The sequence below is a fragment of the Sarcophilus harrisii genome, chromosome 1 (assembly GCF_902635505.1).
Source record: "Sarcophilus harrisii chromosome 1, mSarHar1.11, whole genome shotgun sequence".
Classification (NCBI taxonomy): Eukaryota; Metazoa; Chordata; class Mammalia; order Dasyuromorphia; family Dasyuridae; genus Sarcophilus; species Sarcophilus harrisii.
Genome location: NC_045426.1, coordinates 714,426,171 through 714,433,699, shown reverse-complemented (window position 1 = coordinate 714,433,699; position 7,529 = coordinate 714,426,171). Strand labels below are relative to the sequence as shown.

The 7,529-nt window shown below is 38.0% G+C and overlaps 1 long non-coding RNA gene across 1 annotated transcript; it reads right to left on the bottom strand.

Annotated features, from left to right (window-relative positions):
• Positions 1 to 472: 472 nt before the first annotated feature.
• On the bottom strand, positions 473 to 4,939 carry LOC116420897. The gene is made up of 2 exons (XR_004231344.1): positions 4,572 to 4,939; positions 473 to 2,551 (listed from the first exon to the last, which is right to left on the bottom strand). It is a non-coding gene; the product is annotated as an uncharacterized LOC116420897 (long non-coding RNA).
• Positions 4,940 to 7,529: the final 2,590 nt, after the last annotated feature.

Genomic DNA, 7,529 nt, shown 5'->3' with positions numbered 1-7,529 from the left:
GGATGGCCCAGACCTCTCAGTCTTAGAACTCCTTGGCTGGCTACTAGGGACTATTTACATGGTTGTTGATTTGACCCAGAAATGGTAAAGGGAAGAGTTTTAGAAAGACCTTGTGTGACCTGAGCAGCACCAGGACAGTTTCTGCTTGGGTGACAGCACTGCAAAAAACAAGAGCTGGGGAAGTCTTCAGGGGCCTGCCCCCAGACCTGTCATGACAAGCCTAGAATCTGAAGGGTTTTCCTGTCTCTTCAGTTGCTATAAGGGAGAGCTTGGCCATAAGAAAGAGAAAGAAGAGCTCTCTCTCTCTCGCTCTCTCTCGCTCTCTCTCTCTCTCTCTCTCTCTCTCTCTCTCTCTCTCTCCCCCTTCCCCCCTCCCTTTCTCTCCTCCCCCCACCCCCCTTGTTGAAGTCTAGCTCCAGTAGTGAAATAAGAATGTATTATCGCAGGGGCCAGGCATAGAGAATTCGATATGAACTTTTCAAATTTTATTTATTAAAGAGACAAATATATATACTTCCAATGCTTATAGGCATGATACAAAATACACTCTGATATTCCTATATCTTTTCTAATAAGCACAATCTACTGAGATGCTAATGATTAAGCCCAGATCTAGGCTACTTGGACAGAGATGTAAACAGTTGAGGTACACATCAGAGTAAAATTATCATACCAATATCCTCATTTACCTTTTCCCCAAATGCCTTTAGTCTTCATTGTGGGCTGTTTTTTTCCTGTCCTAAGATCAAAGGTAAGTCTTTGATCCATTATATAGCTGAGTGTGCATTTTGCTTCAGTGGCCAGGTTTCTTATGATAATATAATATAATATATTATATATATATATATAATATATAATAATAAGTATGATTCTGCTATTGTATATAGAAATGGGAAGTTGGTGAGCCAAGCTGCTGTATCAAAACCTAAAATGAATTCTTACCTCCTGGCCCTCTTACCCCCCACCCTCCTCTCTCTCTTATACACACACAACACACACAGTAATTGTAGAATTCCCCCTGTATCCTTAGTGGGGGGATGTTTGGCTGTCAAAAGATCCTTTTCTTTCTGTATAGCTCCATGAGCATGCAAAACATTAAAGGCATATTTGGAATCAGTCAATTAAGTGTTCACTCTAATTCCTTTCAACAATTTTAAAGCCCTGGTAAGGGCTATGAGTTCAGGTTTCTGGGCAAAAGTCCGTGGGGGTGGGGGGTGGAATGGGGCCCATGGCTTAGTTTCTGGGTACCATTGAGGCTCATCAGAATCACCTGCCTATCTCCTCCTATTGTCAAGAAAACTGGGCCCATCAGTAAACTCTAGAGGGCCAGTACTGAGTAAGTCCATGTATAGAAAGACTCCGGTTCAGGTCTTAATCAGGCCACAATTACTGGCTCTCTATAAGGCTCAAAATTCAAAGAATTGATTCAGCACCTTCCCTGACAGGGATGAGAGACAAGCTTGAGATGAATTTAAGGTATCTTGGTGGACAATGCATAATGAAATATGCTATTTGTGACTCCAGAAGCCCATTGTTACTGCTAATAATTGCCCCCACTTGTGACTGTTACCATAAGCAGTTTGTTACAACTTGTTAGAGAAGCTGATTGTTACTAATTGCTCCAATTTGTGACTGTTAGCATGAACAGTTTGTTACAACTCTGTTAGAGAAAGTGATTGTTACTGCTAACTGCCCCCCTTTGTGACTGTTACCATAAGCAATTTGTTACAATAGTTTGTTAGACAAGCAGATTGTTACTCCTAGGTACTGTTTAATGTTAATGTCAAGCTGGAAAGTTGGAGATGAGGTACACCTGTAACCTTGGAAGGTACACTAAGTAGCCTGAAAATCTCCCATATTCCTTTCATTTGGTCCCCCCTATGCAGAGTGCCATTATCTGGCAGGGAACATGAGACCAACAGGGAATAAAGAGAGGACTGAGAGTCACCTTAGTGTGCCACCATGCTTCATGTGACTGCTATAAGCTGCAGCAGGGCCTGGGCAAACATAATGATGGAACCTCCTCAAGTCAATAGTCAGGTTAGATTTTAAGCAATAATGACACTCCGGGGTTATTTCACAAGTAAAAGGAGATTTACTTAAGTATAGCCTAAAAGGGACCTTTTGTAAGGTCACTAGAGTTCCTTACATTGAGTACACAAGACTCCTCTTGCTTCCATGGGAGAGCTCTTCTGCTCAGGACATCAAAGGAATGGGCCATCTTGGGAATTCTTTTCCATCTGAAGGAACCTGGTTTCACAGAGGTAGACTTCTTAGCCTTTTAGCTTGCCAGGCAGACATGCTAGCTTGTCCAGAATCCCTCAGAATACTGTTCAGAGAGAGGCATGTGGATCCTTTAGCCAGTGTGTAAGTCTGGTTCTGTAGCCAGCTTTGTCACCTTCCAGGGCAGAAAACAAAACTGACCCAACCATGTGGCAAGGGAAGGACCGAACTCCAAGGGATGGTGGCTCTTTCACCAAAGCGGATAAGCTCAATAGGGAAGGTACTACCTTTGGCAGCTGGCAGATGAGTGGTCAATCTAATGCCAAGACTGAAGGAAGAAAACCATCCGTGAGTCAAACATCTTATCAATGTCTCCCCTGGTTCTTATAGAAAACTCTGGTATCATTATTCCCATCTTATTTTTCCTTATGTAGTCAGGGAGATCTGGAGCAGAAGATATTGGTTTACTTAATTTTTTTATTCAAATTTTGTTTCTTTTATAAGAAAAAAATAAATTTCTCTTCCTTCTCTTTCTGCCATGCTATCTCATTAAGCAAGAAAACTAGCCCCCTATCACAAGAATGTATGCAAACTAAATAAAATTTCTTATTGGTCATAATTAAAGAATAATTTCTATCTGTACTCTGAGTATCACATCTCAGAAAAGGTAGACGTCTTCATGAATCCTCATTGCATTGTCCAGAGTTCCTATGCAAGTATACATATATGTATACATATATCTATATGGGTATGTGTGTATACATATATCTGTATCAAGTAAGATCCATCTTCTTATTCTTTCACCTGCTCCCACAATCCCCTCTGAGAACACAAGCAAAACAAAACCCATTATGTACAATGAATAGTCAGTCTGAAAAGTCAAAAATCCCAGTGCTTATGTCCTGGAAAATCTTTCTCATTCTGTGCCAGAGTCTTCATCTTTAAATGGCAGGCAACATGTTTTGTGATCACTATTCCTTGGGAATCTTGGTCCTTATGCTAACCTGAATGCAGTGCAATAGTTTTCCATTACATTTTGAGATCTTATTTCTTCACCCATTTTGGGTTAATCCCTCAGATTCCTATTGCCACCTTAAAAAGAAGTATTATATTCTTTGAATTTGTTTTACTTAAGACTAATACCTCACTTAATTTATCTTCCCTCTAATTTCTCCTCACTTTTTCTCCTCTTCTTCCTTTTCACTAGTGAGAAATCGCTATCTCTGTTTTGTTTGTATTCTTCTTTCCATAAATTCTGTAACTAAGGTTCCTTTTCCCCTCTTCCCATATTCTTAATATCACTAAGACATAACTGAGCCACTCCCAGCTTTACTTTTCTTTAATTCCCTCTAGGAGCCCAAATAAGGATCAGAGGTAACACATTTCATCTTTCCATAATCCTATATTGCAATGTATGATAGGAACTTGAGGGGGTCCTTTGTTGCTCCTGAAACTGTCCCTTACCAATTCTCGGTAGTTTCAGGTGAAAGATCAAATCAGTATGGAAGTCTCTCAGACATGGAACTAATCTCAGAGGTTATTTCATTGAATCTTTACCTGGACATGGATTTTATCTGCCAAATCTCTGAAAATGGCTCCAGCAGCTTTTATTACAATCCATTCTTCTTCGAGATATATTTAGTGTATGGGATATTCTTTTTAAACAAAACATCACTTTGTAGCCTAAAGAATCCAGTTTCTCTAATTTAGGAAGTTTGTTCTTAATCTTCCTTCCTATTTGCCCTCAAATTCCAGTTCAGGTGGTGGAAAAGGAATGGAAGGACATGGGTGTTTTTTTTCACCCCCTATTGCATGTGAGCCATGGGCTTTCTTTATAATACAGTAACAGCAATATTAATTTAAGAACAACTTTAAGCAAATAAATTATTTTGACTATTCTAAGTACCAAAATTACCAATGATGACAGAACAAAGAAGGACCTTATCTACCTCTAGAGAAAGAGCAAATGAATTGAGTTATCACTGGAACAATTGTGGGAGTGGGTGTAGATTTGGATGTGGGATTGGGTGTCTGTACCTTTATAAACATTAATCTATTTTTTTTTTAAATTTTGGCATCTTTGGAGGGAGGGGCTGAAGGAAAGATAAATTTTACTTGATAATTTTGTCTTGTATTTTAAAGGAATGATATGTTGTGCCTGGTACCTTTTCAGTTTCATGTGCTCTTATCTTTTTTTATTGTATTATGTTAAGGAGATACTTGTTTCATTCCATAAATTAAAAATAAAATATGTCCTGTTATTCTCACAGTAACCTTCCAAATTAGAGGATATTATTCTGCCCATTTGAGAATTAAGGAAATGGAGGCACAGAATTTTAGTGACTTACCTAAGAGCACACAGTTAGAGACTGTGTGAGCTTGATTTAAAATTCATCCCTCTTGACTCTATATCCCGGTCTCTTGCCACTGCACAACCAGCTCCCTTGAACTTGCAGATAATGGAAACTATATGAAGAGTTCATCCTAATATAGAGAAAATGCACCAAGACTAAATTCTCTTATTTCCAGGCCCCTGTTGAACAGGCTCAAGGTTCTTGTGATCCAAAAATCATTTTTACTCAGTTGTGGGATTAGAAGTTTCGGCTAAATTCTCACTCTCTTCGTTGTTTGCTTGCATTTTGTTTTCTTTCTCAGTTTTTTCTTCCTTCTTGATCCGATTTTTCTTGTGCAGCAAGATAACTGTATAAATATGTATACATATATTGGATTTAACATATATTTTTAACATATTTAGCATATATTGGACTACCTGCCATCTAGAGGAGGGGGTGGTGGAAAGGAGGGGAAAATTTGGAATAGAAGGTTTTGCGAGGATCACTGTTGAAAAATTACCCATGCATATCTTTTGTAAATAAAAAGCTTTAATTTAAAAAAAGGAAAAAAAAAAGAAATTTCTGTTAAGGTGTGACAAATATGGAAATATGTTTAGAAGAATTGCACATGTTTAACCTATATTGGATTGCTTGCTGTCTTGGGGGAGGAAGAAGGGAGGGAGAAACATTTGGAACTCAAGATAATAAAAATGTAAATTTTGAAAATTGTCTTTGCATCTATTTGAAAAAAAAAAACCAAAAAGTTATTTTTTTTAAAGGGGGGAAAGTTATCTTTTTTTAAAAAAGACATTTCTTGACCAACAGGATGATTTCAGAAAGGCCTGGAGAGACTTACACGAACTGATGCTGAGTGAAATGAGCAGGACCAGGAGATCATTATATACGTCAACAACAATACTATATGATGACCAGTTCTGATGGACCTGGCCATCCTCAGCAACGAGATCAACCAAATCATTTCCAGTGGAGCAGTAATGAACTGAACCAGCTATGCCCAGAGAAAGAACTCTGGGAGATGACTAAAAACCATTACATTGAATTCCCAATCCCTATATTTATGCCCACCTGCATTTTTGATTTCCTTCACAAGCTAATTGTACAATATTTCAGAGTCTGATTCTTTTTGTACAGCAAAATAACGTTTTGATCATGTATACTTATTGTGTATCTAATTTATATTTTAATGTACTTAACATCTACTGGTCATCCTGCCATCTGAGGGAGGGGGTGGGGGGTAAGAGGAGAAAAATTGGAACAAGAGGTTTGGCAGTTGTTAATGATGTAAAGTTACCCATGCATATATCCTGTAAATAAAAGGCTATTAAATAAAAAATAAAAAAATAAAAAAGACATTTCTATAAAAATGGAGCATAACAGGATAGAAAGTGGGGTACGTGCAGAGAGTCTGGCTTCTTCTCAGAACAAGTTGTACTACAGGGTAATGTGACACAATCAATTTGGGGTTACTTCCATTAGAAACATTAATGGGTGAGCATAGACTTATGTGTGAAAACAGTGGATTGAATCTCAAAGTGGAGCAGCTCTGGATCCTCACCTCTTTTCCTAAAAAGAACAAAAATGATCACTTTCTCTGCTTCTTCATCCCTAAATGATTTCTCTGCCCAGGCCTTCCAGTTCCCAGAGACTATGTGATCTCTTATTTTGAGCAAAGGCCAGCACCATGATTGCTTGAGCAAAAAGACCTGAGGAGCTGCCTTCCAGGTGAGTGAAGTGGAAGCAGGGATGTGGGAGTTGGGATTACAAGAAGCTTTTACCTTTTTGTTGTCCTGCAGCAAGTGTCAGGTTTGAAGGAGAAAGACCTATTTTAGAATTCTTTTCCAGATATTTCTTGGCAGTGGTGTCCTGGGCTTGTCACAGACTGACTGGAAAATGCTGAATGGAAAATGAGGAGGTCGGAATCCGTAGTTTTTTAGTTCCCTTCCAGTGTTCATCTTTGATCCTATAAGAAATCATTGTTTGCAATTTGGGGGCATGGATTTCTCCTGAAAGTGCTAAAAGGGATTAGGTTATCCAAGATGAGTTTTTGCTTAGAACTTCTTCAAGTCAGAAACATTCAAGTGCCTGCCACATGCCAGACCTTGGGCTGAGCTCCAGGAAGAGAAAGAGATGGGAGGGACCTCCCCTGCTCTTATGGAAGTCACAGATAGGGGAACCAACAAGTATATAGAGACCCACTATGGATCGGATAAATTAAAAGTAAATTTAGTGCCTCGCTAAATCACTAATTAATAAAGACAGTAATGGTTTAGGAAGGAGAGTAAAATTGGAGGGAAACAGTGAAGATACAATATAAATGATAACTAGCTTTTATATAGCCTGTAATTTGAAATTGATGACCAGGGAAATTAGATATGCTTAGAAGTAGGACAGATAATAAAATAATTTGAGTATTTAGTATATATCTACCAAATGGTCTTTTATTTGTGAGGAAAGGATTGGAAGTATAGATAATGAGAAGGAAATAGGAAAATTGAGATTGGAGATAATACTGTTGACATAGCATGCCCATTCACAGGGTTTTAATAGTAGTCTCAACTAGGAAGATTTGAATCAAGTCATTCAACCCTTATGAGCTCATTGCTTGAATGTTATATGTGATGATAATTATGTTTTCCCTCTCCCCAACCCTCCATGTTTCAGGTTTGTTGGGATGATCCAAGATAAATGCCTGCACTGTAAATTAAATCATTTTTGAGATATGAACTAATGGGAATTTTAAAAGATTGATTTTTATCCTTTAAGAATTTTCTCTTTTCCTGGAGAAATAAAAAGTAAAAAGAGTTTCGGTTCTGCTAATGGATGAAAGGATATAAAATTATGTAAGGCAAGTATATAATATCTGTATTTGTTTATTGTTTGTTTTTTCAGAAAGAGAGATCAGATTTGAAATGAAGGAAATGACTTCAGAGCTACACCTTTTGTGGTAGAAAC